Source organism: Oryx dammah, unplaced genomic scaffold (genome assembly GCF_014754425.2).
Source record: "Oryx dammah isolate SB20612 unplaced genomic scaffold, SCBI_Odam_1.1 HiC_scaffold_29, whole genome shotgun sequence".
Lineage (NCBI taxonomy): Eukaryota > Metazoa > Chordata > Mammalia > Artiodactyla > Bovidae > Oryx > Oryx dammah.
The window spans coordinates 63,878,483-63,901,205 of NW_024070213.1; the positions used below are offsets into that span (position 1 = coordinate 63,878,483).

At 38.3% G+C, this 22,723-nt stretch overlaps 1 protein-coding gene across 4 annotated transcripts in view; it reads left to right on the forward strand.

The window, feature by feature from the left end:
* Positions 1–22,723, forward strand: part of SLC16A7 (solute carrier family 16 member 7) — a 197,992-nt gene that overhangs the window by 61,475 nt on the left and 113,794 nt on the right. Inside the window, exon 1 of one of the 4 annotated variants that reach the window (XM_040233117.1) lies at positions 18,166–18,208. The exons of the other annotated variants lie outside the window; for them this stretch is intronic. The gene's annotated coding sequence lies outside the window, so the exon portion shown is untranslated. Of the gene's footprint in view, positions 1–18,165; positions 18,209–22,723 lie in introns of those variants that run through there. 4 annotated transcript variants of the gene reach the window in all.

Genomic DNA, 22,723 nt, shown 5'->3' on the forward strand with positions numbered 1-22,723 from the left:
TGTTGCAAAAGATTGAGGGTGGAGGAGAAGGGGACAACAGAGGATGAGATGGTTGCATGGCATCACTGACTTGATGGCCATGAGTTTGAGTATGCTTTCGGAGATGGTGATGGACAGCAAAGCCTGGCATGCTGCAGTCCATGGGGTCACAAATAGTCAGACACGACTGAGTGACTGAACTGAACTGAACTGTGATGAATTTACAAAATTGTTTCATCTGTTTATTAGAAACAGTTCCTAGAACAACTGTATGATTATATTCTGCTTTCAATCTAAATTTCATGAACACATCTTTGTATGTCCTGGTGGAGGGCAGAATAAGGGCAAAATGATGGCTCCCCACATCATAATCCCTTCACCCTAGGAATGTTTTGTTACAAGGCAGGAGAGAAGTAAGGCTGCTCTTCAGATGACCTTATGATTATCCCTAATAATCTACAGGTGTCTATTGTACTCAACAGGGGTCTGATAAATGAAATAGCAGCACAAAAAGATTCAGCCCAATGTTGGTGGTTTGAGGATGTAGGAATGTGGCCACAAGTCAGGAATTTAGGAGACTTTTAGGAACTAGAAAAAGCAAGGAAACAGATTCTTCCCTTGGCCTCCCACTGACACCTTGATTTTAGCCCAGGGAGATTTTTAACCACCAGAACCATGATAATAAATTTGGGTTATTATAAGCCACAGAGTTTCTGGCACAGGCTATGGATCCTGAGTATGTGAGTTCAGATCCCGCCTCTGATTCTTACTTCAGGCATACTTCATTTTATTTGAGCTTTACTTTATAGAGATTCCCAAATATTGTGTATTTTACAAATTGAAGGTTTGGGGGTAAACCCCACATGGAGCACCCTTTTTCCAACAGCATTTGCTCACTGTGTGATTCTGTGTCAAATATTCGTAATTCTCGCAATATTTCAAGCCCTCCACCAGAGAAAACATTACAACTCACTAAAGGCTCAGATGATGATTTAGCATTTTTTAGCAATACAGTATTTTTAAATTAAGGTGTGTACATTTTTTAGACATAATGCTGCTATTGCACACTTAATAGACTATAGTATGGTATAAGCTTAACTTTTGTGTGCACTGGTTATGTAACTTGCTTTATTTTGATACTTGCTTTATCATGGTGGTTGGAACTGAACAGCAGTATCAACAGGGAATGCCTGTAATTACAATCTTCCAGAGCATGCAGTTTTTCATCTGTGAAATAAAGACAGTAAAAGCATCTTCTTCATAGGGCTGCTGTGAGAACTAACTGTTAATTTGCATTTTAAGTATGTAAAATGGTATTTGGCATATAGTAGGAGAATCCCAGGTTATTGATATTACTCCTGGCAATCTTGATTCCAGCTTGTATTTCTTCCAGTCCAGCGTTTCTCATGATGTACTCTGCATATAAATTAAATAAGCAGGGTGACAATATACAGCCTTGACGTACTCCTTTTCCTATTTGGAACCAGTCTGTTGTTCCATGTCCAGTTCTAACTGTTGCTTCCTGATCTGCATACAGATTTCTCAAGAGGCAGCTCAAGTGGTCTGGTATTCCCATCTCTTTCAGAATTTTCCACCGTTTATTGTGATCCACACAGTCAAAGGCTTTGGCATAGTCAATAAAGCAGAAATGGATGTTTTTCTGGAACTCTCTTCCTTCTTCCATGATCCAGCGGATGTTGGCAATTTGATCTCTGGTTCCTCTGCCTTTTCTAAAACCAGCTTGAACATCAGGAAGTTCACAGTTCACATACTGCTGAAGCCTGGCTTGGAGAATTTTGAGCATTATTTTACTAGCATGTGAGATGAGTGCAATTGTGTGGTAGTTTGAGCATTCTTTGGCATTGCCTTTGTTTAGGATTGGAATGAAAACTGACATTTTCTAGTCCTGTGGCCACTGCTGAGTTTTCCAAATTTGCTGGTATATTGAGTGCAGCACTTTCACAGCACCATTTTTCAGGATTTGAAATAGCTCAACTGCACCTCCAGTAGCTTTGTTCGTAGTGATGCTTTCTAAGGCCCACTTGATTTCACATTCCAGGATGTCTGGCTCTAGATGAGTGATCACACCATCGTGATTATCCGGGTCATTAAGATCTTTTTTGTATAGTTCTTCTGTGTATTCTTGCCACCTCTTCTTAATATCTTCTGCTTCTGTTAGGTCCATACCATTTCAGTCCTTTATCGAGCCCATCTTTGCATGAAATGTTCCCTTGGTATCTCTGATTTTCTTGAAGAGATCTCTAGTCTTTCCCAGTCTGTTATTTTCCTCTATTTCTTTGGATTGATGGCTGAAGAAGGCTTTCTTATCTCTTCTTGCTATTCTTTGGAACTCTACATTCAGATGCTTATATCTTTCCTTTTCTCCTTTGCTTTTCGCTTCTCTTCTTTTCACAACTATTTGTGAGTCCTCTCCAGACAGCCATTTTCCTTTTTTGCATTTCTTTTCGATGGGGATGATCTTGATCCCTGTCTCCTGTACAATGTCAGGAACCTCCATCCATAGTTCATCAGGCACTCTATCTATCAGATCTAGCCCTTAAATCTATTTCTCATTTCCACTGTATAATCATAAGGGATTTGATTTAGGTCATACCTGAATGGTCTAGTGGTTTTCCTTACTTTCTTCAATTAAAGTCTGAATTTGGTAATAAGGAGTTCATGATCTGAACCACAGTCAGCTCCTGGTCTTGTTTTTGTTGACTGTATAGAGCTTCTCCATCTTTGGCTGCAAAGAATATAATCAGTCTGATTTTGGTTTTGCCCATCTGGTGATGTCCATGTGTAGAGTCTTCTCTTGTGTTGTTGGAAGAGGGTATTTGCTATGACCAGTGCATTTTCTTGGCAAAACTCTATTAGTCTTTGCCCTGCTTCATTCCGCATTCCAAGGCCAAATTTCCCTGTTACTCCAGGTGTTTCTTGACTTCGTACTTTTGCATTCCAGTCCCCTATAATGAAAAGGACATCTTTTTTGGGTGTTAGTTCTAAAAGGTCTTGTAGGTCTTCATAGAACTGTTCAACTTCAGCTTCTTCAGCGTTACTGGATGGGGCATAGACTTGGATTACTGTGATGTTGAATGGTTTGCCATGGAGACAAACAGAGATCATTCTGTCATTTTTGAGATTGCATCCAAGTACTGCATTTCGGACTCTTTTATTGACCATGATGGCTGCTCTAAAAAGCCTCTTGATGAAAGTGAAAGAGGAGAGTGAAAAATTTGGCTTAAAGCTCAACATTCAGAAAACGAAGATCATGGCGACCGGTCCCATCACTTCATGGGAAATAGATGGGGAAACGGTGGAAACAGTGTCAGACTTTATTTTTTTGGGCTCCAAAATCACTGCAGATGGTGACTGCAGCCATGAAATTAAAAGACACTTACTCCTTGAAAGGAAAGCTATGATCAACCTAGATAGTATATTCAAAAGCAGAGACATTACTTTGCCAACAAAGGTCCGTCTAGTCAAGGCTATGGTTTTTCCAGTAGTCCTGTATGGATGTGAGAGTTGGACTGTGAAGAAGGCTGAGCACTGAAGAGTTGATGCTTTTGAACTGTGGTGTTGGAGAAGACTCTTGAGAGTCCCTTGGACTGCAAGGAGATCCAACCAGTCCATTCTGAAGGAGATCAGCCCTGGGATTTCTTTGGAAGGAATGATGCTAAAGCTGAAGCTCCAGTACTTTGGCCACCTCATGTGAAGAGTTGACTCATTGGAAAAGACTCTGATGCTGGGAGGGATTGGGGGCAGGAGAAGAAGGGGACGACCGAGGATGAGATGGCTGGATGGCATCACTGACTCGATGGACGTGAATCTGAGTGAACTCCGGGAGATGGTGATGGACAGGGAGGCCTGGTGTGCTACAATTCATGGGGTCACAAAGAGTCGGACACGACTGAGCGACTGAACTGAACTGAACTGAGGAGAATCCCAGGGACGTCAGAGCCTGGTGTGCTGCCATCTATGGGGTCGCACAGAGTCGGACTCGAGTGAAGCAACTTAGCAGCAGCAGCAGCAGCAGGGGCTATATTGGAGAAGGAAATGGCAACCCAATCCAGTATTCTTGCCTGGGACCCATGAATGGAAGAATCTGGTGGGCTACAGTCCATGGGTTCGCAAAGGGTTGGATATGAATAAGCACACATGCAAATGCAGGGGCTATATATATATATATATTAGCTCTTGCTATTATTATTACTTTTATTCCTTAAATACTATATTCTCTAGACTCATACTCTTTTTTTTATTTATAGATAGAAGAGTGTCCAAAACCTCTGGAGGAATGCCTTGGGGTAGAAGTATTTTTTTGTTTGTTTGTTAGAGTGCTGGGAGTGTTTCTGAACAACTTTACTGAGACATAATTCACATTGCATCCAATACACCCATTTAAAAATAAACAATCTGATGGCTTTTAGTACATTCACAGCTATGCAGCCATCACCATAATCAATTTTAGGACATTTTCATTCTCCAAAATGGTTCCCAATCCGACAGGTCTCATGTCCTGATTCACCTACCCTCCAGCTGTAAGCAACTGATCATCTACTTTATCTCTGTATATTTTGTTGTCTGGATATTTCATATAAATGCAATAATATAGCATGTGGTCTTCTGTGACTAGATTATTTTGGTTATTATGTTTTCAAGTTTCATTCATGTTGTTACATGTTAAGTACTACATTCCTTTCTATGGAATAATAATATATTCTGCTGTATGGTAGACTGCAATTTGCTTATCCATTCATCAATTGATGGATATTTGGATCATTTCCATTCTTTGCCTTTTATGAATCATGCTGCTGTAAAGGCAATGGCACCCCACTCCAGTACTCTTGCCTGGAAAATCCCATGGACGGAGGAGCCTGGGAGGCTGCAGTCCATGGGGTCGTGAAGACTGAGAGACTTCACTTTCACTTTCATGAATTGGAGAAGGAAATGGCAACCCTCTCCAGTGTTCTTGCCTGGAGAATCCCAGGGATGGAGGAGCCTGGTGGGTTGCTGTCTATGGGGTCACACAGAGTTGGACACGACTGAAGCAACTTAGCAGCAGCAGCAGTAGCTGCTATAAATATTTGAGTACAATTTCTGTGTGGACATGTTTTCATGTCTCTTTAGTGTATGCTTTGGAGTGGAATTGCTGGATCATATCATAATTCGATGTTTAACATTTGAGGATTTGAGGAACTGTCAACTCTTCTCCACAGCAGTTGCACCATGACCTGAATAGGAAGGAAGTCCAGAGGGAGGAGATATATGTATATGTATGGCAGATTCATTTTGCAGTATAGCAAAACTAATACAACATCATAAAACAACTGTACACTGATAAAAATTAATTAAAAAAATTACACTGAGATACCACTTCATACTCATTAGGAGAACTGTAATCAAAGTCAATAAAAAGTGATGGTGAGATTGTGGAGACAGACAGACCCTCATACACTGTTAGAGATATTTTAATGCAACTAAATTCCCTTGATTTCACAATTTGTTATTTAACATAATTTGAAAACTGTATTTTCCTTTTTTTTTATTGTGGTATAGTTGATTTAAACATAAGTTTAAGTGTACAAAATAGTGATTCAAAATTTTTAAAATATACTCCACTTATGGTTTTTATAAAATAGATTAAAATTTTATACTTTTATATAACTCTTCTCCTTGTCAGCTCTCATTATCATGAATATGTTGATGGGGGCAAATTTTGCATCAGTTCAGTTCCGTTGCTCAGTTCAGTTCAGTTCAGTTCATTCTCTCAGTCTGTCCGACTCTTTGCGACCCCATGAATCGCAGCACGCCAGGCCTCCCTGTCCATCACCAACTTCCGGAGTTCACTCAGACTCATGTCCATCGAGTCAGTAATGCCATCCAGCCATCTCATCCTCAGTCGTGTCCAACTCTTTGCTACCCCATGGACTGCAGCATACCAGGCTTCCCTGTCCATCACCAGCTCCCAGAGTTTACTGAAACTCGTGGCCATTGAGTCAGTGATGCCATCCAACCATTTCATCCTCTGTCATCCCCTTCTCCCACCTTCAATCTTTCTCAGCATCAGAGTCTTTTCAAATGGGTCATTTTTTCGCATCAGGTGGCCACAGTATTGGAGTTTCAGCTTCAGTATTAGTCCCTCCAAAGAACATTCAGGACTGAGTTCCTTTAGGATGGATTAGTTGAATCTCCTTTCAGTCCAAGGGACTTTCAAGAGTCTTCTCCGACACCACAGTTCAAAAGCATCAATTCTTTGGTGCTCAGCTTTGTTTTTTTTTTTTCCTATTTTTATTTTTATAATTTTTTAATGTAAATTTGTTTATTTTAATTGGCAGCTGACTACTTTACAATATTGTATTGGTTTTGCCATACATTGACATGAATCCACTACAGGTGTACATATGTTCCCCATCCTGAATCCTGCTCCCACCTCCCTCCCCATAACATCTCTCTGGGTCATCCCAGTACACCAGCCCTGAGCAAGCTTTCTTTAAGTCCAACTCTCACATCCATATATGACTACTGGAAAAACCATAGCTTTGACTAGACGGACGTTTTTCAACAAAGTAATGTCTCTGCTTTTTAATATGCTGTCTAAGTTGATCATGGCTTTTCTCCCGAGGAGCAAATGTCTTTTAATTTCATGACTGCAGTCACCATTTGCAGTAATTTGTCAGCCCAAGGAAATAAAGTCTGTCACTGTTTCCATTGTTTCCCCATCTATTTACCATGAAGTGATAAGATCAGATGTCATGATCTTAGTTTTCTGTTTGTTGAGTTTTAAGCCAACTTTTACACTGTCTTCTTTCACTTTCATCAAAAGGCTCTTTAGTTCCTCTTTGCTGTCTGCCAAAAGGGTAGTGTCATTTGCATATCTGAGGTTATTGATATTTCTCCCAGCAATCTTGATTCCAGCTTGGCGTTTCTCATGATGTAGTCTGCATATAAGTTAAATAAGCAGGGTGACAGTATACTGCCTTGACATACTCCTTTCCTGATTTGGAACCAGTCTGTTGTTCTATGTCCAGTTCTAACTGTTGCTTCCTGATCTGTATACAGATTTCTCATCAGGCGGGTCAGGTGGTCTGGTATTCCCCTCTCTTTAAGAATTTTCCACAGTTTTTGGTGATTCACACAGTTAAAGGCTTTGGCATAGTCAATAAAGCAGAAGTAGATGTTTTCCTGGAACTCTCTTGCTTTTTCTATGATCTAGCAGATGTTGGTAATTTGATCTCTGGTTCCTCTGCCTTTTCTAAATCCAGCTTGAACATCTGGAAGTTCATGGTTCATGTATTGTTGAAGAATGGCTTGGAGAATTTTGAGCGTTACTTTGCTAGCATGTGAGATGAGTGCAATTATGCAGTACTTTAAGCGTTCTTTGGTGTTGCCTTTCTTTGGGATTGGAATGAAAACTGACATTTTTCAGTCTTGTGGCCACTGCTGAGTTTTCCAAATTTGCTGGTATATTGAGTGCAGCACTTTCACAGCACCATCTTTTAGGATTTGAAATAGCTCAACAGGAATTCCATCACCTGCACGAGGTTTGTTTGTAGTGATGCTTCCTAAGGCCCACTTGACTTCGTACTCCAGGATGTCTGGCTCTAGGTGAGTGATCATACCATCATGATTCTGTGCGTCATAAAGATCTTTGTCGTTTGGTTCTTCTGTGTATTTTTCCCACTTCTTAATATCTTTTGCTTCTGTTAGGTCCATACCATTTCTGTTCTGTACTGAGCCCATCTTTGGAGAAGGCAATGGCACCCCACTCCAGTACTCTTGCCTGGAAAATCCCATGGATGGAGAAGCCTGGTAGGCTGCAGTCCATGGGGTCGCTGAGGGTCGGACACGACTGAGCGACTTCCCTTTGACTTTTCACTTTCATGCATTGGAGAAGGAAATGGCAACCCACTCCAGTGTTCTTGCCTGGAGAATCCCTGGGATCGGGGAGCCTGGTGGGCTGCCGTCATGGAGTCACACAGAGTTGGACACAACTGAAGTGACTTAGCAGCAGCAGCAGAGCCCATCTTTGCATGAAATGTTCCTTGGTATCTCTAGTTTTCTTGAGAGATTTTTAGTCTTTCCCATCCTGTCGTTTTCTTCTATTTCTTTGCATTGATCATGGAGGAGGGCTTTCTTATCTCTCCTTGCTATTCTTTGGAACTCTGCATTCAAATGGGTATATGTATTTCCTTTTCTCCTTGGTCTTTCACTTCTCTTCTTTTCACAGCTATTTGTAAGGCCTCCTCAGACAACTATTTTGCCTTTTTGCATTTCTTTTTCTTGGGGATGGTCTTGATCCCTGTCTCCTGTACAGTGTCATGAACCGCCATCCATAGTTCTTCTGGCACTGCCTATCAGATCTAATCCTTTGAATCTATTTGTCACTTCCACTGTATAATCATAAGGGATTTGATTTAGGTCATACCTGAATGGTTTAGTGGTTTTCCCTACTTTCTTCAATTTACGTCTGAATTTGGCAATAAGGAGTTCATGATCTGAGCCACTGTCAGCTCCCAGTCTTGTTTTTGCTGACTATATAGAGCTTCTCCATCTTTGGCTGCAAAGAATATAATCAGTCTGATTTTGGTATTGACCATCAGGTAATGTCCATGTGTAGAGTGTTCTCTTGTGTTGTTGGAAGAGGGTGTTTGCTATGAGCAGTGCTTTCTCTTGGCAAAACTTTATTAGCCTTTGCCCTGCTTCATTCTGTGCTCCAAGACCAAATTTGCCTGTTACTCCAGGTATTTCTTGACTTCCTACTTTTGCATTTTTGTCCCCTATAATGAAACAAATGTCTTTTTGAGTTTTCTAGAAGGTTTTGTAGATCGTCATAGAACAGTTCAACTTCAGCTTCTTCGGCATTACTCGTTGGGGCATAGACTTGGATTACTGTGATATTGAATGGTTTGCCTTGGAAATGAACAGAGATCATTCTGTCATTTTTGAGATTGCATCCAAGTACTGCATTTCAGACTCTTGATTATGATGGCTACTCTATTTCTTCTAAGGGATTCTTGCCCACAGTAGTAGATATAATGGTCATCTGAGTTAAATTCACCCATTGCATATCCTATAGCAATTCAATTCCTTCAACTTGTTTGTCTTTCTGTTTTAGCTAATATTGTCAGTCTCTTGTTTTGATGTCACTGTTTAAGCATGCATATTTCTTGGTACCAGGAAAAGTATGCAACATCCTATTAAAAAACTGTCTTAGATTAAAAAAAAAAAAACCTACTTTGCAAGTGAGAAAACCTGGTATGAATTTTCAAAAAGACATTCTGTAAAGAGGGAGGCCTCTGCACTGGATGGTTAGAAACTGCTACTCTGTCACTTCCACATTCACTGTGTCTGGCAGTGATGTGGTGAGTATTCCAAAGGCCTGGTAGTATGGTATATTTGATCCACTTTTTAGATTTTGGCCACAGTAACTATATTGTAAGGCACAATATATTAATTAATTTTGCCAACATATTTTGCTCAACTCCCAATATCAATGAATAGCTTATGTCTCTTCAAGTCTTTCCTGGGACAGTGGGGAAGAAACAATGATCCCCAAATATTAAAGCTTCCAGAAGTAGAGTCAGGCAGGGAGGAAGGATCTGTTTACTCTGTCTAGTGCCCTGCATTCAGAGGCCAGGAGCAACATGCCATGATTCCTTATATAGTTTCTTCTAATATTTTATTTTGTTTTATTGATTTGACTGTGCCAGGTCTTAGCTGTGACATGCTAGATCTTTAATTGTAGCATGTTGGATCTAGTTCCCTGACCAGGGATTGAACCCAGACCCCCGCTTTGGGAGCAAAGAGTCTTAGCCACAGGACCACCAGGAAAGTCCTTCTTTTATAGTTTTTAATCACACATTGTTAGAACTATCGGAATAGTTTGTCTGTGCTTATTTTCTGACTCCCTAGGTTTTCTTAGCAATTGGATACTTGCAAACTGTATCATGGCCCTATTGAATATGTGGTTTAGAAACACACCAATGATCATGTTGTATGCTTTTAATTCAATGTTATTTCTATTTTCCTTCACATATACTTGGCATCTTTGTGGTGTCCTTTGGTCATTTTTTCCTACTTCTATTTTATACCCTCACTTCTCTAACACTTCACTAATTGGCATCTTATTTGCCTGGATGTAGTTAAAAAGTCACAGAAAGTTGGGAGGGGCTTTCCTCATGGCATTTAACCATATGGAAGTATATAGATCACTGTGTAGCATCAGAAATTTTTGAACACTGAATGTACGAAGGATACCATTCTTTTCTAACTTTGGTTTAACTTTAATTTGAGACTTGACAGAAGAGTACTCGAAAAAAGAAGAGAAACTGTTTGAATTAAAAAAGTTAGCTGGAATGAGTTAGTGGAAGGTTTCAAAAAAATTACATACCAAATACCTTACCATATCTTCTTTACCTCTGTATGCCTTTTTACGTTGAAATCACATCAAGAGATCAGTAAGGAGGTAAGCTGAGCACACTCAACAATATTTTCCCTATTAAAATTAATCCCACACTTACTGTGTTCTCCTTTCTCTTACATAGACTGTGACTCCTGGGGGGTTGATGTCAATACTGAGAGCAAATAATTAGGCTTTTTGTTTCAGGCTGAATTGACTAGATATATATACTTTTGGTGGTCTTTCTTTTTTTAAATTGGCCTATAGTTGTGTTAGTTTCTGTTGTACAATAAAGTGAGTCAGCTATATAGACTTGTGCTTAGTTGCTCAGTCTTGAGCAACTCTTTGTGACCCATTGGACTATAGCCCAACAGGCTCCTCTGTCCATGGAATTTTTCAGGCAAGAATACTGGAGTGGTTGCCATTTCCTTTTCCAGGGGCTCTTCTTGACCCAAGGATCGAACCCGGATCTCCTGTACTGGCAGGTGGATACTTTACCTGCTAAGTCTTCAGGAAGCCCAATCAGCTATGTGTATATATATATATACACACACATGTATCCTCTCCCTCTTGGACCTTCCTCTCTTCCCACCTCACCCACCTAGGTCAGCACAGAGCACTGAGCTGAGCTCTCTGTGCTATACAGTACGTTTCCACTAGCTATCTATTTTACACAGTCTCTTTAACCTAGGAAACTTTGAAAATTAATTATTTTGTCTTCCCCATTCAAGTTATATTCAGGAAATAATGAATTGTGGATTCCTGTTAAGAGTAAATCAGTTACCTTCGCTAATGTGTCCATGAAAAATCTAAATAATAATGAGTACATTGGTTTCAGATATAGGGTACTATTTCTTAGATATCAAATTCTAATCTTCAGATCCTAACATTGCTTAACAGCTTTATGATGCTATCGCAGATGCCCTGAACAGATAATTTTATGATTGTGGTTTTATCTATAAAATATGTGAATGTATGTAGAAATGAGTTAAATCACACAAGATTCTGTAGTATATGACAACTCATAATACTTTATATTTTAGGTTTAATAGCTAAGCTTTGTTAACTGTATATGAATCTACTTTCCATCATAAGAGTGACTATCTGAGAAAAGAGAACCTGTCTTACTTATCTTGAGCTTCTTACTGTTCATAACATAATGAGTTTTATATGCTAGCTACTTGGTAAATGTTGTTTAAATTGGTTAACACAAGGGAAAAATAGATTTGGCTAGTCCATTTGACTCATCTTTTTAATTCTTAAAATTGATGCTAACTAAAGAATGTGGCTTGGATATGTGGTCAAATGGAGTTTCTAATTGAATTTTTCTCCAAAATTTAGACTCCCCTTGTAGGAGCACAACCTGTCCTAGTATATACATAGTATGGATCAGATTCAGCTTCCCTGGTAACTCAGCAGTAAAGAATTCACCTGCCAATGCTGGAGACTTGGGTTCGATCCCTGGGTTGGGAAGATCCCCTGGAGAAGGAAATGGAAACCCACTCTAGTATTCTTGCCTGGGAAATCATCTCATAGATAGAGGAGCCTGGCAGGCTGCAGTCCATGGGGTTGCAAAGAGTCAGACATGACTTAATGATAAAACAACAACAAATGAACCAGGCCAGAACCCAGCTCCTCTGTAGGAAGGCACATATCTAAAAGAGAGCTCCAGAAATGTCTGTCCTAAGCTTGTTTAGTTTTCTTTTTTCAAATTCAGCAATCATATGTGAAACATACTGAAGTATTATTTTACCAGCATTGTGTCTGTAAGGAAACGTGAAGCCAGTAGGTAGGTGAGAAGCCTGAGACTCAGAGAGGTCAGGTACTTTGTTCAAGGTCAGAAGTAGAAAGTAGGTCTGAACCTGAGCTTTCTAACACTAAATCAAATACTTTTTTTTTTTTTTTTTTAAGAATCCTTTAGAATAGGGTGAAGAAGAACAGCAAGGAGTTGTTCTACACCATAGTAGGAAATAGCTGGTTCCCCAACAGGAGGAAGCTGAGTAAGTAGACTGGGGCTCCTCACAGGGCCGGACAAAGGTGAAGACAGTCTGTGTGCTCTGTCTGCTACTAAGGAGGATGTCAAGAGAGTCGAGTCCACACAGGGAAACCAGAGACAAAATAATTGAAGCCATAGGATTTTTATCAAGTCCTAGGACATGGTTATGACTCCTATAAACCTTGCTTTTGCCATTACGTCTTTACATTCTTTTTTCAGTGCAGCCAAACTTTACTGGCAGGTGTTAAGAGTTAAAAATCCAGAGGGATGGGAAGGGAAGTGGGGCATGGCTCTCCTTCCCTTCTTGAGGACCCTGTAACCAGGCCAGTAGAGTGGAATCACTTGACTACAACTACTTTGCACCCAGCACCCTCTAGAAAACAACTCCCAAGCATGAGGGCTCCTCCTGAAATGGGGGAAGGGAGCAGCACTCTGGCAGGGGCATGGACTGTGTCCCACCTCAGGCTGCTTGGTTCCTGCCTACCACACCCCTCAACAGCCTGGGGTAGGGGTATTAGGGGACTGAGCTAAACCTATCCCTTTCCAAATCTAGGTGTCTGCTTCATACCTCTGCCTCATTACTTTTTTTCCTACCTCTAGTGAGATGTACTAGATGACATATAATGTTATCTAAGTTTAAGGTGTGCATGCATGCATACTAAGTCACTTCACTCATGTCCGACTCTTTGTGACCCTATGGACCATAGCCTACCAGGCTCCTCTGTCCATGGGATTTCCCAGGCAAGAATACTGGAGTGGGTTGCCATTTCCTTCTCCAGGGGATCTTCCCAACTCAGGGATCACACCTGCATCTCTTATGTCTCTTGCATTGAAGGTGGGTTCTTTACCACTAGCAGCACCTGGGTATCTGATAAACACATATATGTTATGAAGCTATTGTTACAATAAAGTTAGTTAACATCACCTCACATAATTATCATTTTGTTGGAGTTATGGTGGGAACATTAACACTGTACTCTTCCTAGCAACTTTCATACAATGTGATATTCTTAACTGTAGTCACCATGCTGTACTGTAGATCCTCAGAACTTACTCAGCTTATAACTGAATCTTTGTACTCTCTGACCAGCATCTCCACATTTCCCCCACTCCTCAGCCCCTGGCAACTGCCACTCTCTTCTCTGTTTCTATTAGTTCAGTTCCACATATAAGTGAGATCACACCATATTTGTCTTTCTCTATCTAAATTATTTAACTTTTAGCATAATGGCCTCAAGGTCTATCTATGTTGTCACAAAAGGCAGAATTTTGTCTTTTTTATGGCTAAATAATATTCCAGTTTATATACATACATTTGTGTGTGTGTGTGTGTGTGTGTGTGTGTGTGTGTGTGTGCATGCATGCATATTTGCACGTGTGTGTGTGGCATGTTTTCTTTATCCATTTGTTTGTGGTGGCACTTAGGTTGTTTCTGTATCTCAGTTAGTGTGACTGATACTGCAGTGATCTCAGGAGTGCAAATATCTCTTCCAGATATTAGTTAAATCTTCTTTGGTTATATACCCAGAAGTAGAATTGCTGGATCGTTACAGCAGTTCTACTTTTAATTTTTTGAGGAACCTCCATACAATTTTCCATAGGGCTGCAGCAATTTACAGTGCCACCAACAGAGTGCTACCAGGGCTCCCTTTTTTCCACATCCTCACCAGCATTTGTTATCTCTGATCTTTTTGATAATAGCCACTATACTTTTAAAATTTATATTTTGTGACATCAGCATTTGAAGATTTTATACTTTAATTTAAAGTAATTTAAAATGTTTCAAGGTTTTGTTAATTTTTAATAAAGATAGAAATTCATTTTGAGGTGTAGAAGAACCTCATACTTGGTAAGATGTGACTGGGCCTGGATGTATTGTTGCCTTGAGCTCTGTTTACTCACATCTCATAGTAGTGTCTAATGGCCTTTGTAGAATTTTTTTAAAAAATGAGAAATGATGGCTTCTATGTTACTAACAGCAGTGAACAGTCCATTAAAACTACCATTAATATTAAAGCTCCAATGTTAGTATTATTGATTATAGTAGTAGATGGAAAGTACAAATGATTGTATTATAACATGCGCTAAGTCGCTTCAGTCATGTCCATCTCTTTGTGACCCTATGGACTGTAGCGTGCTAGGCTCCTATATCCATGGAATTCTCCAGGCAAAAATACTGGAGTGGGTTGCCATGCCCTCCTCCAAGGGATCTTCCAGATGCAGAGATCAAACCCACATCTCTTTAGGTTCCTGCATTCACAGATGGGTTCTTTACCACTAGTGCCACCTGGGAAAGCCCATCTTGTGACATATCCCAAGGTATACTTGTTTGTGTGTGTCTGTGTGTCCACAGATGGGTATGGGGTATGAGGGTAGGAAAGCAGCAGTGAGGAGTTATTGATCAATATGCCATGGTCTGAGCTTCTATTAACTGACCAGTTTAGGCAAAGATACTGAGGTACTGAGGCTTTACTCAAATAGAGAAAGTGGATGCTGGTATAACAACTGGAAAGCTATCAACTTTATTGAAATAAAATTGTGCCTATGGGAAAGAAGGGAAGGGGATGTATTTGAGTCCCTGTGGGAATAGAATGTACCAGAACTGGTAATTTGATGTGATTGTAGAGAAGGGGAGACAGGATTGCTTACTCTGGCTTTGAGCTGAGTCTCTGGCAGAGGCTGCTACATTTTCTAGAAAGCTATGAAACTACGTGCATGCTGAGGGTGATGGTGGGGAGCTAAGAGGAGTCAGAAGTTCTGAGCTAGAAGTTCTGAGTCAATTCTCTCTCTGAATGTGTTTCCTGTATTGGCTGAATACAGTAAGATCTATTAACTGGATAACAGTCAAAGAAGGAAGTATCTGAAATGTTCCCTATACTCAAATCATGTTTCCAATAGTTCTGCTCTAGTATTATTGAGCTGCTGTCATCAGCAAAAGAGGAAATCTGTTGAAATGGCAGAATACCTCTGTATTTTGGGTTTAGGACCCCTTTGCTCCCATTATATTTTCCTGTGGCATTTTGAAAGTTTGGAAGAATTAGCTTATGCAAGAAAATTTAACTGAGGACTTTTTTTCCTTCTATGCTTATCAAAGTTAAAAAGAGATTTCCTTTTTCATTATAACTCGGAGGGATAATTAACTCAGGGAATAAATTTGGGTTGTTATCTTCTATTATATGCTGATTTCAAACTCTATTATAATTCTAGAATTCTGAAAATAATGAGATCACAATTATCCTTAATGAATGTTAAGAGTATAGTACTCTTTCCAGGAAAAGAATAGGAAAAAATCAACAACCAAATGGGAAAAGCAACCCATTAAAAGATTTCCATTGTGTTTATGAGGTATTTGATTAGGCTTTTGACTAGTTCACTACTTTTCCTCACCCAAATATCTATAACTGAGCTTTCCGCTTTGCAGAATTTCTTACATTTTTTATGCAGATTAAAAACTTGCATCTTCCCTATGAGCTCAGTTTTTACTCCTTAGTCATAATGTAGAAAACATCAAAATCTCACAGGGGAAATATGTGAATCATGCATGGAACTTGGGAATAATGTTATAAACAAATTCATGGCCAAGAACCCATTGTCATGTTTCAAATGCAGAATTAATAACCTGTTCCAATAGCACACATGCTATTTATCAAGATTTTCCCCTGAGGCTACTTTCTGTCTTTCACTGTCTTGTCCCTGAATTATTGAAGAATTTTGGAAACTGGAAATTTAAAAAAAAAAAAGAAAAAACTCACTCTACCACATTTTTGGAATTACTCTTGAGTATTTATAACCTTGGCAAAGGTTAGTCACCTTCAGCCACTTTCTCCCCTGGGCTCTTGGTGAACGAGTCTGTTTTGCATTTGGCTTTTCTTTTCTCAAAGGTTTATGTAATAAACATGACTGTCTGTATTACTCAGATAATAAATTTTTAAGGATTTAATGTTGTTGTAACAATAAGCAGAGTCATACAAAATAAGTACAAAATATATTCTTCATAGTTCTGCCAATTCTAATTTTTATAGCTCTTATGTTATAGAGTTATTCTCTTGATAACATAATATTTATATATTAAACAGATATATTTTTGTATTTCTCTTTTTATTTAACTTTAGAACATTTTATAATAATACTAAGTAAAAATATCAATCACACATGAGACCTTTTTAAATTTAGCATTCTTGGTATAATTAATACGGTATGTTTGCTTAATAAAGTTAATATTTATTTGCATAGAATTAGGTCTTGTCATTTGGTATTATATAAAAGTAATTGATAAAGCAAATGACTATTAAAATTTTATTCTTATGCATTTCAAAAAAGTATTACTTGAAGTATGTCTATGGAATACATAATGAAGTTATTATTAATTGATTAATAACATATGTTACATCAAGTAATTTTACCCTAAATAAATGTACTGAACACTTGCTACCTAGTAAGCACTTTTCTGTGTTGGGACAAAGGTATTTGAAGAGTTCTCAGTAAAGATGTCATCTGCTTTTGATTTCTGTAAATACTACATTAATTGCAAAATCCATATTACAATTCATTTAATGTTTTAAAACTTCAGTGTATGTCTAATATTGTACAAGACAAAATTTCCCAGTGCTTTTATTTTGTTTCATTTTTTTAACTTAAGATTTTAATAGAAGATGGAAAAACACTGAATGTCTTATTTTGTAAAGGCATCTGCATCATTTAGTTAAAAAAAATTAAAAGAAATGTCAAGAGATTATTTATGTTACTTTCTGGTTATTGAAACCATTATATATGTACATTTAGAAACGCAGCCTATTAACATCTTTGGAGATCATATTTTACAAGTTGTTTCTTATTGCCTAAGTCTAAATAATGTCATCTTTCATATGGGAAATCAAATTCTCATTTACTAACCATAGAAAGGCTGACCTGCCATTCAGTGGAGAAAAATGTGGGTCTTGGATCCAAATAACAAGAATAACCAGAATTGGAATCTAGGACCCAATATTTACTAACTATCTGACCTAAGTAACCAAATCTGAACCTCTGTGTCCTCATGCTTTAAACATGTGTCATGATAGTCTTACCTTATAGGGTCCAGAGAATGAGGTCATGAATGTCAATTGTTTGGTAAAATAACCTACCTAGAATATGGGAAACACCCACTAAATGATGGCTCTTCATTTCTATAAAGCTTATTGTAAGTTCATAAATATGAAGACTCACCATCAGATACCTCATTACACTCTTAGGGGAGGACCCTTTGTGACAGAGGGCAGGCATTTACAGAATGGCTGGGCAAGTAAGCTGTGTAGTGTGTGATTAGGCAACAAGATGAAACTATCTGCCTCTCAAGGGGTTCAACACATGGCCCTGGCCTCTTTATTATTGTTCATAACTGATTGAGTAGTAGTATACCAGGTGAAGATTCACTGACATTTTAATTTATATATTATATTAGTTTTGTAGTATGTTCTATTCATGATGTTAAATCACACAATGGTCCATATACTTGAAAATGTGCTTGTAGCAACATCAGAGAAAGAGAATCAGAAGGTTAAATTTAGCATTTTAAATTGCCAAACTTGGTTACCTTCATTGACCCAGGGTATAATTTAAGCCAAGTTAACTTTACACTGTAAAAAGTATGAACTAATGGTGCATATCAAAGCAAGTCCTTCAAAAAGAGACAGTGCTACCTTTTCCCTGATTTGAGAGAAGCAAGAGTGGGAGGGCAGAGTAGAGAGTCTCTTGAGATATGTATGCAAGTTTGCTTCCAGCTAAAAGTTAATGATCAGTTGCCTCGATTCTCATCTCTGAGCCCTGAGAAGTAGCACACTCTGTCTATTCAGGTAACTTTTAAAGTATACAGCTTGTATCCATGTTAAGCTATACTTTAAATAATATACAGTTTTTATTCCCTTAATATCAACTGATTTCATGTTCTAAGTTTAATGAAAGAGAGTGAAAAATTCTGCAATTGTTGGCTAATAGAAACAGATTTTACTTTTGAGTGGTACTGGGTTAAGAGTAATGAGGTATTATTCCATGCTTGTATTATGTCAATAGATTTTTTAAATGTTTTTATGAAACTAACTATTGTCATTCTTAAATCTCTTGGCTGAAAGATGTATTAATCACACTTAATACAGTAAGTCAGCCAAGTTGTCATTAGTTAAGAAAATTTTAAACTTTATTTAACATTGGAATTCTGAAGGAACTCTGAATCTTTAAATAGTAAAATTTCATTTTTACTTGATATTAGATAATAATATTGGAAGTAATCTTATTTTTCTTATTCTAAATCATAATGTTTATAAACATCTATGTGTACTTTGCTATAAAACTGTAAAAATGAATTGGGTTTTATTATAGGGCTTAGGTAATTTATTCCCAAAATGTTTGAAACTATATTACGGAAAGATATAAAGTTATTGTGTGTGATGCTTCTGTATATTTATATGTAATTAAAGACATTGACTATTAATTTTACAGTTTGAAGGCTGGCTTCTCAAAATAAAAATATCTACTCTATACATTTACAGTGTAATCATATTCTGTACTGAGTTCTCAACATAAAGAGATACATTTCTTAAGCCACTGGAGCCGTAACTTAGATGAATGTATTTTCTGTTCTTTCTAAAGTGTCTGGCCATTGTTATCTTTATTCAGCAAATATCCAAGGTCAAAAAAACCTTTTGGTTGTATTTAGGCTCACTTGATAAAGACAAGTAAACATCAAAAGCTAAGTGTGATTGTGGTACTACTTATGCAGTTTTCTATTTATATTTCTCTTGAACTGAAATTAAATGTCAGACAGTGATAAATGATTTTGCTATTGAAATTGGGAACTCATAGAAACCTTGAAGAACCATCACATTTTATATATGAGAAACTGAATCCAGAAAAGGAAAGTAAAAACAGCTATTGAAAGTTTTGAGACTGGTAACAAAAACTCTATTTACTGGGTGACAAATAGAGTTAATGATTTCTTAGGCAATGTTCATGTTGTTTTTGAAAAGGAAATCATTTTTAGTCCTCAATACATTTCCATTTGGAGGAAGAGCTAAATAAATACTGGCATTTAAGATGTAGTTGGGCAGTGATATTTTCCAGATTCACCACAAGTGTAGCTGAAACTTTGTTATCAATTTATTATAACTTATATAATCTGTGTCTGTATATGGATTTGCTCAGGTATGTTTATGTTCTCAAGGTTAGAGAAAATAGTTTTGTAACTTCACCTTTTGTTACACACTAAAGCCATTCTGACAGGTTCATAATTTGTAAGTTTAATATTCAGATTGCTGAAGTTTCACTAATTAAGGAAATACTAAATATGAGGAAAATCAACATATGCAGGTATATATGAGGCACCTTCATTTAAAGTTTGAAACAATTTGCACACAGTCTAAAGATAAAACAATTTTTTAATTATGATGATCAAAAAACCGAAGTTTGAGCTGTTAGCACATTTTTCAATTCATCTTTTATAATAATAAAATATGTTTATATTCAGAACTTGGCTTGCACTTATTAATGTGTAGACAAGAGTCTAATTTACTGTGTCCATTGGATATTTACCTACTTCTCACTTTTTTACTGAGAGTATGCAAACCAAATTACCATAAAAAAGTTTGTCTCTGTTCCTTTAGTTTATTATCAGATCTACTTCAGGAACTGCTGAAAATGTCACGACCAAGGTCCTTTGACAGTTACCCATAAATATTAACACACAAGTATATACAGACACACATGCACACACATGCACACATGCATGCAGACACATAAGATCTATCTAGGGAGGAAAATAGAGCATCGATGCTTTCAATTCCATAAAGGATGTAGGTGTTGGAAAACGTTGCTTAAAATCCCTGCAACATAGTTAACTTGCTTTGCCCATTATGGGCAAATCACATAACTTGTAAGAGCCTCTGTGAAGTAAGCTATAAATGGGGGTTATAGCTTAGGGCTTCTGTAAGGAAGCATACGGCTTCCATCACTTGTTTAGTTTGAGAATCATGTGAACTTATATAAAAGTAGATTCTAAATCCTTATTGAGCACTTCCTAAGCCTTCGGTTCAAACTAGGTGGCTTGAAATACAGAAATGTATTCTCCCTCAGTTCTGGAAATAAGTAAGTCTGAAATAAAGCACTGGCAAGGCTTTCTTGGAATCCTGTGGAAAAGGATCCCTCATTTCCTCTCCCACCTTCTGATAGATGGAGGTGTGACAGCATATCCAGTTTATGCATCTGTGTTCCTATGGCGTTCTCCTTGTGTTTGTCTTCATGTGGCCATCTTCTTATAAGGACATGTGTCTTATTGAATTAGAAGTCCATTATGCTTCAGTATGTAGGAGACGCAAGAGACACGGGTTCAATCCCTGGGTCAGGAACATCTGTTAGAGTAGGAAATGGCAACCCACTCCAGTATTCTTGCTTAGAGAATCCCGTGGACAGAGAAGCCTAGTGGTCTGTGGTCCATAGGGTTACAAAGAGTCGAACAAAACTGAAGTATCTTAGCACAGACACACACACGCATGCACACATACTTCAGGATGATCTTATCCTAAAAATAACATCTACTCTGGCCCTATTTCCAAATAAGGTCATGTTCTGAAATTTTGAAGATTAGGACTTAAACATATCTTCTTTGAGGGACACTGTTTAATCCATAACAGTTTGTGTTTTGATACTCCTCAAACTCATGTCCTTCCCATGTAAAAAATATGTTCACCCAATCCCAATATCCTCAAGGTCAATCATTGCAGTATCAACTCTAAGTACCAATTTTATCTAAATCAGTTTTGGGTGAGGCTTGGCATATAGTCCAGCCAGGGAAAAATTCCTCTCTATCTGTGGACCTCTGAAGCCTGGAAAACAAGTATTCTTGTTTCCAAAATATAATAGACAGATATAGAATAGGCATTCCACTTTATAAAGGGAAAAATTGGAAGGATAAAAGGACTGCTGGTCCAAACTCTAAAGCGGGTTTTCAACTTAGCTGGACAAATTCCATTAGGTTTTAAGACTGGAGAACAGTTCTCTGTGGTCTGATGCTCTGTCCTCTAGACCTGCTGGGATGGCCCCTCCCATTAAGCCCTGCCTCTTAGAACAGGGTGTGGGGACTGAACTGGTCCTTAGCTGAGGCATCGCCCTCTGTGGTTCTTCCCTCAGAGTCATTCTTGCTTGACTTCATCCTATCTCTTTCAACAATGTTTCTGCTATTGTAAAAATTTTTAAAAACATGGTCTGCCTTGTGCAATTCATGGGGTCCAAGCCATCAGACTAGAAGGTTCTCCACAGATCTTTTCTGGATTCCTGCATCTCAGCCCCTGGCTTCTGAGGAGTTGCTTGATTGGATCCATGAGTCAAACACCTAATCCCTTTAGTAAATAGTTGTTCTGGACAGTTTCCAGAGCACACTATCTGGATAGGCTGAGGATTTTTCCAATCATAAGTTCTAGTTCCTTCTTGCTTAACAATTTCTGCTTCAACTTTTGTCTAATCCCATTTTACTATCCAAGTCAGGGAGTTGGTTCCCAGGCCTTGCCTCCCAGTTGGTTGGAAGTAACAACTCCAGCTCTGTGTCCAGTTTTATTACTTAAAATTTTTACTTTCCACCCAAAAGAAGAATACAATTCAGTCAAGTTCTCTGCCACAAGGATCATCTTTCCTTTGGTGACCAATAACATATTTTTTTATTTCTATCTGAAACCTCAGCAAAGAACATTCATATTTCCAGTAATATTATGGTCAAGACAATCTAAACTTTTACAGTCAAGATCCTCAGAATTATTCTAGCCTCTATCCATTACCCAATTCCAAAAGTGGAAAAAGTGAAAGTTACCCAGTCGTGTCCAACTCTTTGTGACCCCATGGGCTATATCCTGCCAGACGCCTCTGCCCATGGGATTCTCCAGGCAAGAATACTGGAGTGGGTTGCCATTCCCTTCTCCAAGGGATCTTCCCAATCCAGGTATCAAACCCAGGTCTCCTGCATTACAGGCTGAATCTTTACCATCTGAGCCACCAGGGAAGCCCACCCATTCCAAAGCTACTTCCAAATGTTTAGGTATTTTTTATAGTAATATTTCATTTCACGGTACCCCCAAATTGTCAGCGTTCTCCAGAGAGACAATCCCAAGAGATTCATTTCAAAGACTTGGCTCATACAATCATGGGGGCTGGCAATTCTGAAATCTGTAGGGTAGACTGGCAATCCATGTAAGAATTGATGTTGTAGTCTTGAGTCCAAAGTTCATAGGGCCAACTGGCAAGCTGGAAACAGGCAGGATTTCCATGTTACAATCTTGAGGCAGACTTCTTTCTTCAGGAAATCTCAGTTTTTGCTTGTACAGCCCTCA